Source organism: Rattus norvegicus, chromosome 3, assembly GCF_036323735.1.
Source record: "Rattus norvegicus strain BN/NHsdMcwi chromosome 3, GRCr8, whole genome shotgun sequence".
In the NCBI taxonomy this organism is placed as follows: domain Eukaryota; kingdom Metazoa; phylum Chordata; class Mammalia; order Rodentia; family Muridae; genus Rattus; species Rattus norvegicus.
In genome coordinates, this window is record NC_086021.1 from 152,519,065 (window position 1) to 152,539,258 (window position 20,194).

At 44.6% G+C, this 20,194-nt stretch overlaps 1 protein-coding gene across 1 annotated transcript in view; it reads left to right on the forward strand.

Moving 5' to 3' along the window:
• Positions 1–20,194, forward strand: part of Dtd1 (D-aminoacyl-tRNA deacylase 1) — a 162,768-nt gene that overhangs the window by 69,872 nt on the left and 72,702 nt on the right. The gene's annotated exons all lie outside the window — the stretch shown is intronic.

Sequence of the window (20,194 nt, forward strand, 5' to 3'; positions counted from 1 at the left end):
AGCCCTCACAGATCGATGGGAAGTAAAGTTTTACCTTTAAAGTAAGGTTTGTTATGATTAGTTTTAAAAGAATGGTAAAAAGATTTTAAGACAGGGTGTCTTCATTAATCACATGAACACAAGGCACATAAAAATGAAAATAAATGTAAGTACATGAAAAATAAGCTCAGCTTTGTCATAAAGGAACTTAGACGATAACAAGACTAATAGAAATATTTTTTCTTCATTTTTTTATTGGATATTTTCTTTATCTACATTTCAAATATTATCTCCTTTCCTGGTTTCCCCTCCGGAAAACCCCTATCCCATCTGCCCACCCCTGCTTCCATGAGGGTGCTCCCCCACCTACCCACCCACTCCCTCCGGCCTCCCTGCCCTGGCATTCCCCTACACTGGGGGCATCGAGCCTTCATAGGATAAAGGGCCTTTCTTCCCATTGATGCCCGACAAGACCATCCTCTGCTATATATGCGGCTGGAGCCATGGGTTCTTCCATGTGTACTCTTTGGTTGGTTTAGTCCCTGGGAACTCTGGGGTGTCTAGTTGGTTCTTCCCGGGGGGTAGCAACCCCCCTCAGCTACCTCAGTTCTTTCTCTAACTCCTCCATTGGGGAACTTGTTCTTAGTCCAATGGTTAGCTGAGAGCACCTACCTCTGTGTTTGTCAGGCTCTGGCAGAATCTCTGAGGAGACAGTTATATCAAGCTCCTGTCAGCATGTACCTCTTGGCATCCCCAATAGTGACTGGGTTTGGTGACTGCATGTGGGATGGATCCTCACGTGTGGCAGTCTCTGGATGGCCTTTCCTTCAGTCTCTGCTCTATACTTTGTCTTCTTTTATCCTCCTATGAGTATTTTGTTCCCCTCTTCTAAGAAGAACTGAAGCATCCACACGTTGGTCTTTCTTCTTCTTGAACTTCATGTGGTCTGTAAACTGTATCTTGGGTATTCTGAGCTTTGGGGCCAATATCTACTTATCAGTGAGTGCATATCATGTGTGTTCTTTTGTGATTGGGTGACCTCACTCAGGGTGATATTTAGAAGAGAAAGTGGGGAAGCGCTTAGAACACATGGGCACTGGGGAAAATTTCCTGAACAGAAAACCAGTGGCTTATGCTTTAAGATTAACAGTAGATGGGGGTTGGGGATTTAGCTCAGTGGTAGAGTGCTTGCCTAGCAAGCGCAAGGCCCTGGGTTCGGTCCCCAGCTCTGAAAAAAAGAAAAGAAAAAAAATTAAAAAAAAAAGATTAACAATAGACAAATAGGACCTCATAAAATTGCTGAGCAAAGGACATTGTCAATAGGACAAAACAGCAACCAATAGATTGGGAAAAGATCTTTACCAATCCTACATCTGATAGAGGGCTAATATCCAATATATACAAAGAACTCAAGAGATTAGACTCCAGAAAATCAAATAACCCTATTAAAAATGGGGTACAGAGCTAAACAAAGAATTCTCAACTGAGGAATATCGAATGGCCATAAAGCACTTAAAGAAATGTTCAGCATTCTTAGTCATCAGGGAAATGCAAATCAAAACAACCCTGAGATTCCACCTCACACCAGTCAGAATGGTTAGGATAAAAAACTCAGATGACAGCAGATGCTGGTGAGGATGTGGAGAAAAAGGAACACTCCTCCATCGTTGGTGGGATTGCAAGCTGGTACAACCACTCTGAAAATCAGTCTGGCAGTTTATCAGAAAATTAGACATACCTGAGGACCCAGCTATACCACTCTTGGGCATATACCCAAAAGATGCTCCAACATATAACAAGGACACATGCTCCACTATGTTCATAGAAGCCTTATTTATAATAGCCAGAAGCTGGAAAGAACCCAGATGCCCTTTAACAGAGGAAACGATACAGAAAATGTGGTACATTTATACAACGGAATACTTCTCAGCTATTAAAAACAATGACTTCATGAAAATATTTTTAAAAATTGGATTTTTAGAAATTTGAGACAGGGTCTTGTGTAGCAATTTCCTCTAAGTTGAAACCTTCCATCTTGGAGGAGTTCTTAAGATTCAGGAAGTAAACAACTCATAAATCTCAGGATGTCCCTGAGGCTTTCCCAGATGCACAGGGTCTTCCTCCCCTCCATCTGCCTGCCTCCCGAATCCTGGGATTAAAGGTACATGTCACTACACTTGACTCAAAGTAAAAACTTTAAGGAGAAAAAGATTTGAAAAGATGATCAATTTTATTTAAGATTCAGAAAGTGCACATTAGAAGTTCCCAATGTTTTGCTTGTTAATATTGGTAAAAACAGAGAACTGTTAATATCCACAGGATGTTTGGTTTAGAGGATGGCTCAGTGGCTATGAGTACCAGCTGCTCTTCAGAGGAACTGAATGTGGTTCTAAACACTCATTTTGGGTGACTCACAACTGTGTGTAACTTCTGCAACAGGGGATCCTTGGGCACTGTACTTATGGACACATACCCACATACAGACACACACGTAATCTAAAAATAAATCTAAAAAGATTATTGACAACCATGCAAGGAAATAGGCTGTTTGGTACATTCTGGTTGAGGACAAACAGTGAAGCCTATTTTGGAAAGCAGTTAATACTAATGTGATAAAGAGCATGCTAGTTGATCTGTTTAATGTTTGCAAATCTCTCTAGAAGAATGTATTATTGATATAAGGGTGCCCAGCCCAGCATTCCTGAAATAACCAGCAGAGGAGACATTAGACATCTCCTTTCTTTCTTTTCAGAAAATGAGAGGCCTCCGGTGGATATGCACAGGCCTTGGCCTATCAGAAAGACTAGGCACATCTTTTCCTATTGAGGCTAGATGAGGCAACTCAGTTAGGGGAAAGGGCCCCAAAGACAGGGAACTGAGTCAGAGATAGCGTCTGCCTGCTTCTTGCTGTTAGGAGTTCCACGTGAAGACCAAGCTGTACACTGCCATATATGTGCAGAGAGCCTAGGCCAGGCCCGGCCCATGCATGCTCTCTGGTTGGTGGTTCCGTTTCTGTGGGATCCTATGGGCCCAGATTAGTTGAATCTGTAGGTTTTCTTGAGACGTCATTTGATACCTCTGTCTCCTACAGTGCCCACCCTCTTCCCCAGGATTCCCCAAGCTCTGCCTAATGTTTGGCTGTGGGTCTCTGCGTCTGTTTTCGTCAGTTGCTGGGTGAAGTCTCTCAGATGAGTTATGCTAGGCTCCTGTCTGCAAGTGTGGCAGAATGTCACTACTAGTGTGAAGGCTAGGCTTCCTCTCATGGCATGGTCTCAGGCTGGACCAGTCATTGGCTGACCATTCCCTCCATTTCTGCTCCGTCTTTGCCCTGTGCATCTTGTAGGCAGGAGGAATTGTAGGTAGAAGATTTTGTGGCTAGGTTAATGTCCCAATCCCTCCACTGGAAGTCTTGCATGGTTACAGGAGGCAGCCATTTCAGTCTCCATATCCCCCCATTGCTAGGAGTCTTAGCTAGGATCACCCTCTTAGATTCCTGTGAGTTTCCATTGCCCTACGTTCTAGCTCTTCCCAGAGATGCCCACCCCTTGCTTCTAGTTGTCTCTCCCAGTACTTTCTCCTTTTCTCCTGACCCCACCTAGTCTGTCTTATCCATCACCCCATTCCTTCCCCTCTCCATCCACCCATGATATTTTTTATTTCCCCCTTTTCAGTGAGATTTAAGTGTTCCCCTGAACCCTCCTAGGTAACCCAGAAAGACAAACACTGTATGTACTCACTGCTAAGTGGATAGTGGCTGAAAGTAAAGGATCGCCGTGCTACAATCCACAGACCCTCTAGCCTGTTTAAGCTCCCTCTCTCTCTCCTCTGTCTTTCTCTCTCTCTGTGTCTCTGTCTCTGTCTCTCTCTCTCTCTCTCTGTGTGTGTGTGTGTGTGTGTGTGTGTGTGTGTGTGTGTGTGTGTGCATGTGCGTGTGATAGTAGTCTCCCGTTTCTATGAGCAGGACATTTTAACATTCCTAGTAGATGCTTGAAAACAAGTAAAGCACTGAGCCCTAGCTGGGCAGAGTGGTACATTCCTGTAATCCTTGCACTTGGGAGGCAGAAGGCAGAGACAAAAAGCAGAATTTGATTTCAAGCCAGCACGAGCTACACAGCAAAATCCTATTCCCTAAAACAAAAAAGCCCCATGAGATCAAGCTCTATATAGTGTATACTTTTCTTATATACAGTGTAATGTGGATATGATAGCAAAAGAATAATTCACACTCTGAGAAGTCTGGGATTTATTTCATCATATAACACTAGAATATCACACAATTTAAAACTTATGAACTGTTTATTTCTGGAATTTTCCATTTGCTATTTTTGGACTACAGCTGACCATAAGTAACCAAATCAAGGGAACCAGAGCCATGGATAAGGAACTACTGTGTGTGTAAACAAAGACATTCATATACACTGGGGAGAAGGAGCGCACACGTGTGTGTGTGTGTGTGTGTGTGTGTGTGTGTGTGTCCAAGGTGAGAATTTACTATGCAACTAAAAAGGACAACTATATTTTCTTCTTTATTGCTAGGTAACAAATACCCCGAAACTTAGTGACTGCAGAGTGTGAAGGTAGACTGGTGGGCATTTGTGGATCTGCGTCTCGGTGTGGCTACCATCAAGGTGTCAGTCAGGGCCCCAGTCACTGGAAGTCCCAATTAGGGCTGATGTGTCCTCTTCTATTCACTTGACTGGCAGATGTTCCCCTCCGCTGCCCCCCCAGCCGCCCTCCCCCACTTCCCCCCTCACCCAGTGCCCCCAGTGACTGCTCCGCATTCCAGGACAAACTTCCAGGACTTCCCCATGGCAAGAATGAGGAGGAAGCTGTACTGTTTCTGGAGATGTAGCCTCAGAAGTGACTAAGCTGTCATCTCTGCAGTGTCTTGTGACTGTCTAAACTATTACTGTGATTGGTGGTCAGGCAGGGTGACTATGAATACACAGATGATAGGAGGAAAAGGCCCATTTGGAAGCCACTATATAGAGTGGTCCTGAGATCACTGAGCAAGCAGATCTGGATGACTGGAGCATTGATCTGGCTGATGACGTTGTGGCAGGCAACATATAACCTGTACTTTTTTTTTATAGTTTTGGGGAGCCCTGGAAGGATTTTTAACAGGAAAATGGCATGCTCACTTTGCATTTTCAACACATTCCAAGAAGTGGGAGGCAGGTGTGTGGCTACAAGGTTGTGGGTAGGTGCTCTTTAGAAGCTTGCAGCCCTACTTAGCCTGAGCATCTGGAGTGAGGTAAAGCCTCCTAGTGCTTCAAATACCTCCTTCCCACCCCTCATCTCCCTCAAGGGAAGTCCAGGGTACAAGGAATGGTGCTAGCGACTTAATAAGCTAGCAGTCTCTGGAAGAGTATGGGAAGTACATAGCTCTCCTTAGACGTTGCTACTTTCTAAAAATTCTGTTTTAGATATACTTGCTAGCATCATTAAGTGTAAATGCCATAAAAACATGTTATTTAAAAGTAAGTGTATCACTGGAACCATGAACACCTCTTCTTACCAATAAAGTGGGGCATCACTGAGTTTAGACACTGCTGAGATCGCTTGAGGTATGGCATTTGACAGCTGTGCTCAGTGTCAGCTTCTGTAACTGGCCAGCTCTTCCCTGGATGACCCAAGCACTAGCCAGCTTGCCATCACTGTGACAAAATGCTTGTGATATCCAGGTTATAAGGAGGAAAGGTTTATTTTGGTTTGTGGTTTCAGAAGTTCCTGCTCACGGTAAGTGTCTCTGGCACATCATGATGGAGCACGAGGCAGAGAAACTCTGCACTTTATGGTAGTCAGGAAGTGAAAAACACAGGAAGGAACCAGGCTCCCAATATTTCCTTCAAGGACATATTCCCATCAACCCTACTTCGTTCTACTAGGCTCCATCTCCTGAAGGTTCCACCATGTCCTATTTGTACAATGGGCTGAGGACCAAGCCTTCAAATGGTCCTCTGGGGGACATACTAGACCCACACTATAATATCATGACATCACCAGCAGCCATCTTTGGATTGTGGAATCAGAGTGGCACTCCCAGCAGGCTCACGGGTGATTCTGCCCATTTTGTGGGTTTTGTAATAGGGTCATACATACAAGGGCCAGGGCAAACTTCCTGACGTGCCCAAGGCAGGAACTTCAGGGTCTGGGAAGGAACCTGCTGTTTATGCTGTCACTAGAGCCCCAGGCCCTGGTGACAGACTGAGTCCTAGGAAAGGCCAGGCCTACCCACCTTATTACATTTCTATCCAATGCTGGGCTGAGCCAAAAACTCGACAAGTAGCTTGGATAATGGTATGACATGGCCTTGGCATTTGGGACAGCTGCTCCTGTCATGTTTGATGAAGCACTCATACTTTATGGCCTCGTTTGCAAGGATTACTTTGAGTCTGAGATTTTACGAAATGAGGTATGTCAGTTTTTATAACCTTCACAGAAACTGTGAGATGTCTTTGTACAAAAATTCCTGTGGTCTGCTGGTGTGGTTTTAGAATCTTTTGCATGCTACTTGCAAAGTGAATCTTTAAAAAACACATTTTTATTTTGAAATAATAATTTTAGACATGGGAATGTTGCAAAACCAGTAATAGGAATTTTCCATATGAGCAAAGCTCATTTCTTTCCTGAGCATAGCTGAATTATCAAAAGTAAGGAATTAGTTATTTGGTTTTTGTTTGTTTTTTTGAGACAAGGTTTCTCTGTGTAGCCTTGGCTGTCCTTGGACTTGCTCTGTACTCCAGGCTGGTCTCGAACTTGCATAGATCTACTTGCCTCTGCCTCCTGAATGCTAGGATTAGCATGTGGCACCATGTCCAGATGGCTCTAGTTTTAACCCTTCTTCAAATTGCCCTAGTTGTCTCGCTAATACCCCCTTTCCGCCGCAGGATTCAAACCAGGCCTTGACATTCTTTTGTCAGGTCTCTTTGGGATTTTCCTTTCTAGGACTTTGTATGGTGCTTTTGAAAATGTATAAATCTGAGCTTGTAGAGATCCTCTGGGTGTAAATCTGTTTCCTTGCTTCCTCTGTGAGGGGTTGCTGCAATTATATGCCTGGCCAATAAATCTTGTGAAGCCCATGCTCACTTCTGATGTTCTGCTGACCCCTGAGGTATGGTCATTGGTGGGCCACAGCATCTGCTCTTTCCCATAGAGAAGTTCAGCCCAGATGTCTTATGTGGTGCCTATAGCTGAAGGCTTTGCTTGCTCAAGTTCAGGCTTCCAAATGCAGGTGCACAGAGGGAAAGGCCTGCAGCCGGGGAGCACCTGTTTCAGATTTAGGCTACTCAGCAGCCGGGCCTGGGTGTTCCCATGCACATGGTTTCAGATGTCTGTTGAGCTCGTAAGAACCCAGATCCCAAGCTTTCCAAGTGTGTGCACAGTAACCCATGCTGCCTCAAGTAGCCTCATTGCTTCTGGTTACCCTTTTTCATAGGCTCTTGCAGTGGTCTAGAAATAGATTCTAGGCCAGGTAGAAAGGTGGTATTTGTATTTTCATAGACAGTGGCAAAGAGTTCCTGTCCTTCTGCAACCAACAGTGAGCATAAATAAGCAGTGGTGGCAGCTATGTGCCCAGGGAGACACTGCACAGAGTGTACTTTATGTTTGTACCCTCCTTAACAAACGCGCGCGTACACACACACACACACACACACACACACACACACGATGAAGTCTTTTTAGGGTAAGGGATTTTTTTCTGGGATGTGAAGCTTTCAGTGCTAAAACCCACTGTGGTAGTTTGGATGAAAATGGCCCCAATAGGCTCATAGGAAATTGCACTATTAGGGGGTGGAGTAGGTGTGGCCTTGTTGGAGGGAGTAAGTCACTAGGGGATGTGTTTTGAGGCGTCAGAGGCTCAAGCCAGGCCTTCCTGTTGCCTATAGATTCAGATGTAGGACTCTCCGCAGGGTACTTCCTGCACCGTGTCTGCCTGCATGCTGTCATGCTTGCTGCCATCATGGTAATGGACTAAATAAACCTTTGAGCTGTGAGCCAGTCCCAGTGAAATATTTTCTTTTATAAGAGTTGCTGTGGTCATGGTGTCTCTTCACAACAATAGAAATCCTAACAAAGACACCCAGATAGTTTCAGACAAACTGGGATGGTTGGTTACCCTGGGTCAGAAAGTGAAGGCAGTTGGTTAGGCCTGAAAGTGTCTCTGTGGTTTCTAGTCCTGGTCCCCTGCTATTTGCTCATGCCCTTCTTAAGGAAGTGTTCCTTACTACAGACACAGCACAGTCCCCTCCTGTACTTTGCTAGGGAAGTTTGAAGCGATTCCCCTATTGTTGTTGTTGTTATTATTATTATTATTGTTATTAATTATTTAATTTTAATTACTAACTATACATCTAATTCTACTTAATTGTTTGATAATTATTAAGTTACCTTAATTATATTGTTGTTATTCTTTGTGTGGATGCATGTATGCACATGTGTGCATACATGATCTGTGTGTAGAAGCATTCCATGGTGCATGTATGGAGGAGGCCAGGAGACAATGTGTGGAGTAATTTTTACTTAACGTTAATTTTTACTTAACGTTAATTTTTACTTAACGTGTTTTGCCATTTTACTTAAAAAATAAGTTCTTTTGTGTTTATGAATATTTTGCCTGCTTGTCTATCTGTGTACCATAGTGCTCCCAGAAGCCAGAAGGCGGCTTTGGGTCCTCTGGGACTGGAGTTACAGATGTTGTGAGCTGCCACCTGGGTGATGGGGATTGAATCCAGGTCTTCCGGAAGAGCAGCCAGGGATCCTAACCACTGAGCCACCACTCTGGCCCCTCTTCCTTCCACTTTTACATGAGTTGCTATTCTTGTACAGCAAGCTCCTTTACCTGCTGGGCTTCCTCTGCGTTCTTTACATTTGATTTGACTTAGACAGACAGGCTTTTATTTGGGGAAAACCCGCCGTGCCTCTGTAAGATCTGGAATTCACAGTCCACTTGTAACCTGGGGCAGTTATAGGGCAGAAGAAAGGAGGTTGTAAAGTTTCCTTTTTGACTGAGATTAGCTTTTTCCAGAAGTGAGTGAAAGAATGTCAGGTGGGTGGGTCCATTTGCTTTGTTTTTAAAAACTGAACTTTATTTTGAGTAATTTTAGATTTATGGGGATGTTACTAACATTGCAGAAGATTCCCACACACCGTTGTTCATTGTGCCTAATCGTTACCATGCTATACTTCCATAGAATTCAGCAATGGACAGTGGCATATCACTAGCCATTAAAAAGGAGTTGTAACTCAACATTTTCTCATCATGTCCTCTCTCTGCCCTGGAACCCATTTGGCCACCGCAGAGCATATCATTGTCTGTGGCAGTGCCTCAGTCTAGTGGGGAGTAGTGACTAGACCTCCTGTGCAGTCTCAGGGTTTTTCTCTTTCTTTCTTTATGAGTAGACAAGATTCTAGGCTTGGGGGAGGAGCTCCCAAGATGAAGTGCCCTCTCGACAGCTCTATGTGTTACTCACCGGGAACACGGCCGGGAACACGGCCTGCCCCACTGCGAAGCCACGGTCCCCTCCCTATTCTGGCCTAGAGACCACGTCACTGATTACAGCCTACCCTCAGACAGACTTGGAGGACACACCTACCTCTCAGAGGAGAAGTACCTGTGTGTATTACTTGTAGGGTTGCAGGGTACCTGGGTAAGTTTGATTTTCAGATCAACAAGGATTAATCTTTTGGGGGGAGAGGTCTTATGGAACAACACCAGACCCTCTCATCAGCCAGGCAGCTGCTCTTACTGAATCATAGCCCCTAGCCCAACATCGAATAATTTTAAAGTTTATATTCTTGTAATATTAGAATTTTAGATTTAACTGGACTTCCTGTATTCTGTTTTGTCTGGCCATCCTGATTGTTTGAAATGTGTTTGTAAGAAAGATGCTTCTCTTCCCCATGGCCTTTGAGTTCACCATCTCCTTCCCACTTTCTGTCTTCCGTTATCGGAGTTCGGTATGCTTCTGGGGTGGTACTTTGTCTACTTAATTTTCTTTTAAAGCAACATGGAAAATAATTTTGTTTGCTTTGAAAAAGGAATTATTTTGTGTGTGTTTTAATAAAGAGATTTTTCTCATTACATGAGCCAAACATCACATTAGTTTCAGCCCTCATAAATGAAACCCAGAGTTGAAGGAAACAAAAGATTTGTGCTGAATTTCTGAGCACTGATCATGGGCGGGGCAAGGAGGAGACACCAACTTCTCTCTAAGCAGCACCGGACGCTGTAACAGTCACTAGCAAATGGATTCCCTCAAACTTGGCAGTGCAAAGCACTTGTGATCGCTTAAGATCCCAGCCTTCTAGCAGGTGTGAGCAAATTCTAAGTGGATATAGAAATGAAGAAGGGTTGTGGGAGTGGGTGGAATGCTGAAGGGGTCCATGAAGTTCGCCTTTAAGAGGAAAGCAGACCTCTGGTTTCCTGGAAGTGCACCTAGCCTATGAAATAGTATTGCTTTTCACTAAACAGCCATTTTGTAGTCATGATGACCTTGGGTGCTTTGTTCTCAGCAGCTGGCACCCATCAAGCCCGAGCCCGCTTTTCATCACCAGCAGGTGCTCCAGGCTCAGTCTCTCCTACAGGGCTCCTGGTGAATGGCTTGAGGGCCTGCTCATCCTGTGGGCAGAGTTGGATGCTGTGTTCTTCTCAGTGCGAGTCAGGGAAGGGTAGCACTGGAAAGGATGCATGTTGAAGGCAGTGAAGCTAGCACACTACTGCATGCAGTAGGCACTTTATAGTTTGTTGCTCCAGTGTGGGCGTTCATTTTTTTTTCTCCTGTCATGTGACATGCTCCAGTAGTCCTTAGAGATTGTCTGCTGGATCTGGCCACCTTACCCACACCGACCTTCTATGTTAAGGGCATTAGTCACTTGTCATTTCTAACTTAAGCCAGTTTGCCTGACCTCTGGGGTCTGGGGCCTGATGTGACTCTGGTGCTCTCTTCTTGCTGCCACATCTTCAGTAGCCCACCACTCGATATGCAGGAGGCATTTGTCAGATACGTGGGGAATTAACATACGTCTCCCTCAGGTTCGATGCTTGCCTATCCCAAATGAGAAGCGCTGACAGACCAGAGTTGTCCAGGGCAGCGCATTGGGTAGCTGCACCTACGACGATTGGTTACTGAGTGCAGCCCGTTGCTGCTTCCTGAAGGTGTTGTACATGTCTGTGTTTGGGTCTTGTAAGGCTCTTGGACAGAATAACATATGTTTGTCCTTGTGTTTAGACTTTTAAGATGCCAGATGTCTGTAGTACCAGTTTTTATTGTCTCTTTTTGAATTATGTTTTGAAGCTTAACACATTTTGGGACACTGCTGTAGAAATGAGTGCTAGCAATACCTGGTTGTAGGCTATAGTTTGGCAAGCATTTTGAATTTTCTTGAATTTCTGTTTGTGGGACAATAGTGTGTCAAATATGCAATCGTAAACTGTGAGGCCACCTCCTGACAGCTATTGAGAAGAGCAGGCGGTTGTGTTTTGTGGGAGGACTTTGAGTTTAAATGTGACCCTAACAAATGGCAGCTGTATTCTGCTGTTGCTTTTTTTTTTTTGTGGTGAGAGGGCATCGAATATAGTCTCCAGTTGTCATGTCAGCAGACCACACCTGTGGGGAAGCTTAATCCTGAGTGTCCAATCAGATGGGCCTGTGGCAGACATCACTGTGAGTGGTCAGGGGGTAGAAGCTGAGGCCTCCAGAGATTGTGGTGAGGTGTGTCCTCTGGGTGGGCACCCTTCCCTTTGGAGTTTTAGAGGATACTCAGGCTACAGTCTGAGCAGAGTTACTTACTCTCTTATGAGGAGACTTAGACAGCTTCACTTGCCCTTTCCAGAAGGTTCTCCTCCTCATCTTTATGCCTGCATATGGGATCATCAGGAGGTTTTCTTTGTAGCTTTAATGCTATCGAATTGGACATTTTTGCAGCTGTGGCCTCTTTGTTTGTCAGGTATCTGTCTCCCCTTGTTCTGACTAACAAGCTCTCTGAGGTGCTGCCTTCCCCTGGTGCGTCTGTAGGAAGCATAGCTTCCAGTCAAGGAAGGGGACTCCACAGAGGACTTATTTCCAAACTGTATCAGCAGGGGACCTTCAGTAGACATCTAATTATATCTGGATGCCAGTAAGCAGCATGAGCCATCCTTTGAGGTGGAGATTAGGGGTCCTGATGGGCTAGGAGCTCAGAGCAATGTTTTTAGGGATGTGCCAGAAGAGGGCTTCTCCAGAGCGACTCCTGAGGAACCCTTAGTCACAATGTGACCAGATGGCCTCATCTCTGGCATCAGGCATCCATAGGCATGTTGGTCACGGTCCATCTTCGGTGCTGCCTCTGTACTGTTCCTTCCATTCCACTACCCCTTCCCCCTAGCCAGTGGCTCCCCCGAGTCCTCCCTCTGGGCCTGCATTAAATTAAAGGACAGCTGTCTCTGCTTAGACTTAAGGTACTCTTGTTGTTCCTCCACTGAGCTCCTCTTTCCTTGTCCTTCTCAGAGTTGCCATTGGCTCAGGTTTCTGAGACCTATGCCACTTCCTTGGTTCCCTTCACATTCCTCACAGGCCCGCTTGCTTACATCTTAGTAATTATAACTACAGCTTTAGAAGTAAATGTTGGTTGAGCCTTTGCTCCACTTAAATGGTGTGCTCACCCTTCCTCAAGCCTCTAAATAGCACGTGAACATGACCCACATCCTCCATCTTTGGTGTCATTGTTCGGCATGAGCTGATGTCACTTCAAAATGGTTATTCTAATTGCCTCCTTGGCTCTGCACACAGGGACTCCCACGCTGCACCAGCATGGGGCAGGCTCCTTGAGGAGCTTCGGTTCCTTTTATCACAGTAGTCTCCTCTGCACGTCCTTGTTGGACCGGTTTCCTGTGGGCAAATATCAAGGGTAAGCCTGTTGGGCTGTGTCTTTTGTGCATCCTCTGCTGCTTCCCCACGGGTGTCATCAGCACATACATAAATGCTTGTCATCCTTGTCATGAGGCTGCACCTTCAGCTTTTCACCTACCTGCAGGTACGTTTGTGCACTTTCCTCTTGCCCTCCCATTGCAGGCATTAATATGCCCCAGTCTTGGATATGGGTGGCAGCTGTGGCCACATGTGGGAACTGCTGACACACGACTGTTACCACTCTCCTGTCTCGAAGTGTCGTCATTCGATTTGAGTTCTCAGGGACACATCTCTTGTTATGGAATTGAATGATGGACTCCTTAAGACCAGAGCCAGCCAGAACATAAACATCCCAAGGCACAGAGCAGACACTGACAAACTTTTGCATTCGATTTCAGCTGTAAAGAAAGTCATTAGGAGAGATAAAGAAGCATCATCTGTGGCACGAGACTGTGGTATGGCTACTTCTCTTGCTCTGCTCTGATCTTGTGCTTCATGGAGCCACAAGAGCCTCACTTGGAACTAAGCAAGCAGAGCAGAGAAGCTAGTGCCGCACAGCCTCTCTGGTTTCTGTCTGTTGGACGGTGAGCCACCCATTTCACCAGTGCTGTGTCTAATGGAAACGGTCTGCAGTGCTGTGTGCTATGCTTTCATGGTGATTCCACATCATTTCTTTTACAGTCATGTGGATTGTTCTGTAGGTCCTTGGGTGTGCTGGCCATGGACTGTGGGTCACAGACTTGTGGGGGTGGGGAGTGATAGGGTCTTTGTTACTCCTCAGCCAGCACTCCAGTCAGTCTGTCCTGGGTAAATGCACTTGAAACTGTCATGCAGAATGGCTTGTGTTGCTCAGTAGACTAAAGGATTGGGGCTGGGGGAGGGGTGGGACTGGGGCTGGGGCTGGGGGAGGGGAAAGCAACTGCTTCCTATGACAGTTGTAGTCTAGGGCTCCCTTCTTTCCCCCTTGCATTTATTCTCATTTGAGATCGTGGCTCATTACTGATTTAAAACTTGTTCTCCCACTGTAGTGGCTTGTTTAATTGAAAGCATCTCAATGAGAGAATGTTGAAAACATAGCAGTTGTAATGATGTGGGGTCACAGGGAGGTTTTAATTGATCCCTATGATGAATGGTATATTCCCCAGCAAAGGCCTCCTTTTCATTATTTCTCAAGGCCCTTATCCCAACCACAGGCACGCAGCAGCTTAATGTTTCTGGCTGGTTGTGCTCTGAATTATGGTGCATTTTTTCTCCTTTTCTTTCTTTCTTTTTTTTTTTAAGAGACATTGACTTCATAACCTAGAGTTGAAGCCAGAGTAAGCTGAGTAACTTATTCCTCTGCTTTTTATTGCATAAGGCATTAAAAGAGCACCAGCTTGGTCATCTGTGTTGCCTCTCATAGGCACTGTCATCACTTTATTTGGCTGTTGTTAGAACTGTTTTAAAGGGACTATTTTGGCCTGACTATTTCTATATTTGCTTACTTTCTGATGACTGGGAAGGAGGGAGGGAGGAAGAAGGGGGCGGGGAGACAGAGATACACACACACACACACACCCAGAGAGAGAGAGAGAGAGAGAGAGAGAGAGAGAGAGAGACAGACAGACAGACAGACAGACAGACGGACAGACAGAGACACAGAGACACAGAGACACAGACAGTTAGCTTTAATGGAGAGTTTAGTATTGTGAAGGCAGAGTAGTCCTCAGGCCTTTACTAGACCTGATCCTAGAAAGAGACAGTGGGGTTTCTGGGGAAGAGTTTTGGGCACAGTAATCTGTACTTGAAAGGCTAGGCTTAGCTTATAGCCAATAAAATGTTCAACAGCAACTAAAATATCAAACTGCCTTGAAAGCCAGCTCTTAAGATGTTTATGTCAAAGCCAAGTTACAATTGTTTAAAAGTAAGGAAAATCCAAAAGAAAAAGCTGTGAATCTGTTTAGAGAGAGCACATGAACTGATTAAGGTCCCTTAATCTCTACCTTTGTAAAGCCAAGAATTGATTTCAGACTTGGATGCTCATTTCACATGCCACACCTAGTATCCTAGTGAATTTAAATGATTAGTTTTAGTCTGAGTTCAGGCATTCATTGAAAAGCTTATTAATGCCATTCTAACGCCATTCTGTTGCTATGATAAGGTCATGACCAAAAGCAACTGAGGGGAGGAAAGGTTTTAACTTACAACCCCATTTACAGCTCATCACAAATAGGAGGTCAAGACAGTAACTCAAGTAGCAAGTCGTGATATTCATTGTCAAGAGCAAAGAGAAATTAATGCATTCATGCTTTCTGCTTGCTTGTTTTGTGTTCAATTAGCTTTCTTCACGCATCCAGTTCAGGGCCTGTATAGGGAATAGTGCTGCCCACAGTGCGTTATATCAATTACCATCAAGACAGTCTCCCACAGAAGTGCCCAGAGTTCAACCTGTTCTAGACAGTTCCTCAATTGAGAGTCTGTGGTGATTCTGGTTAAGGCAAGTTAACAAAAACTAACCATTACACATACAAATTGAGAAACATAGGTTTTTTTTCCATGGAAAAATTTCCAAAATCGCTCTTTTATAACAATGCTTGCAAAATAATATTGTAACAACCAGAGGAGTTAGATTCAAAGGAAGTCACTAAGCATGGCAGGGTTATTTTAAGGGGTCTTTCCCTTGATAATGTTTGAATAATTTTCTATCTCCTTTTGGAAAACTGAATAGAGATGGGATTCTTGATTAAAACAAAGCAGCTACCTCCTACATTGGTAAAACATCACCTTTTAGAAAAGATCACGCTGAATTCTGAGGAGTCCAAAATGTTGATTTTTGGTTGATATAGGGGCTGCATTGGGGATGTTCCAGGATGATTGTGTAGCAAATTCTTGTTATAATCAGTTATGAGTCAGACAGATACTATTAAATTCATAGTGAGATTTGTTGCTGCTGTCCTGAGTGCTGGGCATGAGGGCCATTTAGGGGCATAACAAACGCTCAGTAACTGTCTATCAAATTAATGAATGGTGGAAAGAGTTAACTGACCAGATGTCATTTATACATAGGGAGCTGCTTATTGATGAAGTGCCATCTGGTTTCCTTGGTCTCAGTGTTATCTGTGAATGTTAATAGATACCCTAGCTCTTCAGTCTGTTCAGGATCTTCAAGTCCCAACCTAAAGATCTAAGGTTTGTTTTACTCTGATGGTTTGAAGTCCATTGATCAATCTTCTTTAATTTTCTCTTATTTTGTACTTACCTGACACCATATAGTTAATAAGATACTTAACCTTTTCTGGTATGAAAAATGCTGCAAATCAAACCCCATGGCAGAATGTTTCTCTGAATCATATCTCTTTTGTGTCTGTTATGCATTTTTTCCATTTCGATGGAGGAATGGGTGGAGGGACTTCATTCTTACCAGGCTTTTCCTCTTCTATGGCATGGAGGGAGTAGTCTAGAGCGAGGGAGACTTTTCCTGTCACACTGATGGTTTGTAACTTTGTAGTTATCGAAGTTGATTAGGAAAGTGAAAGTGTGACTTTGGACACTGTCACTCCTCATCCTCTGAAGAGCTGTAACTTGAAAGTCTGGTCTGTTCATATCTCAAATGATGAAGAACTTAACCCTAAAGAGTGGGGGATGGTACATTCGGCCTGGGATAAGCGCTCTTTCTGCCAGGCGCAGGGCTAACTTGCTGTATAAAGTGGTCTTCTCAGCATAGCATCCTACTAAGCCACTGTCAGGATGAGTCTGACTAGGTTTGCCCTATCAGATTTGCCCATGTTTATATGCTGGGCTGGCAATATGGCTTAGTCGGTAGAATTTGAAGCTCAGCACTCTCTAACCCAGGAAGAGGGATACATAATCTCCCCAGGAGATGGGGGCAGGGGGAATCAGACGTTCAAGGTCATTCTCAGATTCATAGCAAGTTCTAGGCCAGGCTAAGTTACAGGAGACAGTCTCAAAACAAACACTAACAAGTTTGTATGTAAAATGATATAAAACTCTACACTAAGATTTTTTCCCATTTAGGCTCCTCAGCTTAAAAACGCTATCGTGTTTATTCTGCTTTCATGGAAACGGTTTCAGAGTCACCTTTTCAGAAACATTGCTGATAAAGGGGAGAAGATGCTTAATTTTTCTTCTTAAATTACCTAATTAAATTTCTCAGGTTTACATTTTTTCCTTGTGATTGCATTTTTAAATTTACTTACTCCATGTGGATTTATATCAGAGATGCTTGGGTAACTTTTCCTCAGTTCTCTAACTTGATGTGAGGATATAAATATACCCAGGAGCCATTGCAACTCTAAGCGGTAATAGTTTTATTGACTTGGAAACCCAGCTGTCTTGATTTCCAGTGGTGGCTTGCCATGTTTAAAGTAACTGACAACCCTGCAATCATTACCAAAAGTTTATGATTTGGAAAAAAAAGTAAAAAAGGACTGGGGAGGGGCGGGTATGGGGGATGGAAAAATGCTGTTTGCATAACAAACTGCTTAAAGCAGCTCCAGAGGGAGGGCTGTTAACCCGGGTCACTTAAAGTATGGCCATAATGGTGAGAGTTAAAAATAATTATCTCGGGTTGGGGATTTAGCTCAGTGGTAGAGCGCTTGCCTAGGAAGCGCAAGGCCCTGGGTTCGGTCCCCAGCTCCAAAAAAAAAAAAAAAAAAAAAAAGAACCAAAAAAAAAATAATTATCTCTGGAGAGGACCTGAAGACAAATCTCAAAAAAATCCAAAGGCGCTCAAAACACACTGAAGGGCTTGGAGGCAGAATGCACAGTTTTAAGAGTTCCTTTGTGGAAGGTAATTTTGTTCTGTAGGGTTGCCCCATTTGGGGAACATATTATGACCTTGTGGCCCTAATTAACCCCCAGTGCCTCTGCTGACAAGTCCTGAGCAGGAAGAGTTGGTGTCTCCCTTGCCTTGTCCCTGCCCTAGGAAGTCACCAAGGAGTCTTGCACTTTGGTGGTAGAAACCTGCTGCCTCTTCTCCCAGGCACTCCGGCTGACTGCTTGGGTGCTTATGCAGAGGCTTGCAGCCTCTCTGTGGCCATTGCTTCTGGGTACTGTGTTCTCTGGGTCACATGGGCTCCACTTTAAAGCAGACCAACCGAACTGCTCCACAGCAGTTACCCCCAAACTTAAGTCAAAGTTCACCTCCACAGTTAGTGTTCTCACACAATTTCTGTGGGTTAGTAATTTGAAGTATTTCATTAGTTGGCTGTGGACAGGGGTTTCATTAGGCAAGGTGTTGGTTTGGGGCCATGGTCCACTGACATTTTAGAGGCCAGAGACCCTGCTTCCAGAGGGTCCACTTGGGAAGCTAGCAAAGTGTGCTGGCAATGGGACAGAGCCGTAGATTTCTCATTATGTGGACTTCTTCCTAGTGCTGATTGGATGTCCTTAGAGCACGACAATGAGCTTTTCCTAGAAATCTGGCCTGAGAAGTTACAAACTATAGCATCTGTACTTCCCTATGGCTATATAGGGTAGTCCTATTTATTTTGACCAAAGTTGAGGCTATCAGGAAGGCCATTGGAGGCCATGGGAAGTATCTTCCAGGGGGTAAAATCTGTCACATCATTATCCCATGATGAGGTTAGAGATGAAGAATCCATGCAGCCCGAGGATGAACACTGTACATAATGTTGTCGTAGGGATGCTGCTTGGCCACAATAGATAGGAGTTTGGTTCAGGTGAGTATATGCCGGAAGCATTTTATTCAAAGACTTTGTCTTTAAATCAGTGTTAGTACTTAACCTTGTCTTCATAAAGAAGAAAATAAGACTACCTTTAGTGTCACCTTCCTCAGTACCAAATGCATTGTCTTTTTCTATGCAGCCACCTTGTCTGTCTACACATAGTATGTGTGCCTTTCTCTACCTGTGTACATGTCTCCCCGAATCAGATTCCACAGTGCTACTTTATAACGACTTTGCCACACCTTAGTGAGGATAACAATGAACAGGGTGTTTTGTTTTTTATTTTAATTTATTCTTCTCTTACATCCTGGCCACTGTTTTCTCTCCTTCCCCTCCTCTCAGTACCTTTTCCAACCACTCTTCATCTTCAGAAAAGGTCAGGCTTCCTAGGGCTATCAACTAAACATGCCATATCAAGTTGCAATAAGACTAGGCACGTCCCCTCATTTTAAGGCTAGATGAGGCAACTCAGTAGGAGAAAAAAGGGTCCCAAAAGCAGGCAAAAGTGTCAGAGACAGCTCTGCTCCCACTGCTAGGAGTCCCACAAGAACATCAAGCACATAACATGTACACAGAGCTGGATCAGATCCATGTAGCCTCTCTGATTGTTGGTTCTGTCTCAGTGAGCCCCTATGGTTAGTTGATTCTGTGGGTTGTTTTCTTGTGGTGTCCTTGACCCCTCTTTCTCTCCTACACCCACAGGATTTCCTGAGCTCCACCTAATGTTTGGCTGAGGGTCTCTGCATCTGCTCCCATTAGTTGCTGGATGAAGCCACTCTGATGACAACTATGCTAGGCCCCAGTCTACGAATATGGCAGAATATCATTAGGACTCATTTCGCCAACTTTTGTTTTTTGCCTGTTATGTTTAGTTCTACCCTAGGTCTCTGGGCTATCTAGACTCTGGTTCCTGGCCCTCTAGGAAATGTCAGACATGGGCTCCCTCTTATGGCTTGGCTCTCAAGTTGGACGAGTTATTGGTTGGCCATTCCCACAAGTTCTGTGCTTTCAGGCAGGACAGATTCTGTCAAGATCTTGGGGCTGGGGTGGTGTCTCAATCCTTTCACTGTGAAGCCTTGGAATGAACTGTTTTAAAGAGGGAAAAATCAGAAGAGCACCAGAAACCACAATGTGGCTGACAGGGCTGCTAAGTGTGGAGAAACAGAAGGTAATAGAAACAAATGGAGAAGCAGCACTTGGTTCCAGTGCAACTTTCCAGTAGACAGCAAATGTCTCATACAAAGACAGGCATCCCCGATAAAAAGAGGCTGTGGTGCTACCCACAGGGCTGGATTGCAGGTCTGGAAAGCCTTGGATTCTGGTGAGGCATGCCTCCCTTGGCATGATGAGAACTCCATTTGTCACTCTGTTGCTGAGGGTTGTGGTGGTAAGTTGTCTTGGGAGAGAAGTTACTGGTTAAGACCAAGCCCCTCTGGGATCTGACAACAGTGAGCAATGGTAGAGTCTAGAGTTCACTTGCCCAAGCCCAGGGGAGAGAGACAGCCTTGGGAGGCAGTTTTAGAGTAGGAGATCGAGAATTCAGGCTGAGGAGGCTCAGTGTGGGCAGTGAAGAGTATGGTGGTGATGGACCTAGCTTGGGTGGTGATGGCAGAGTCTTTCACCTGGGTATAACCATGG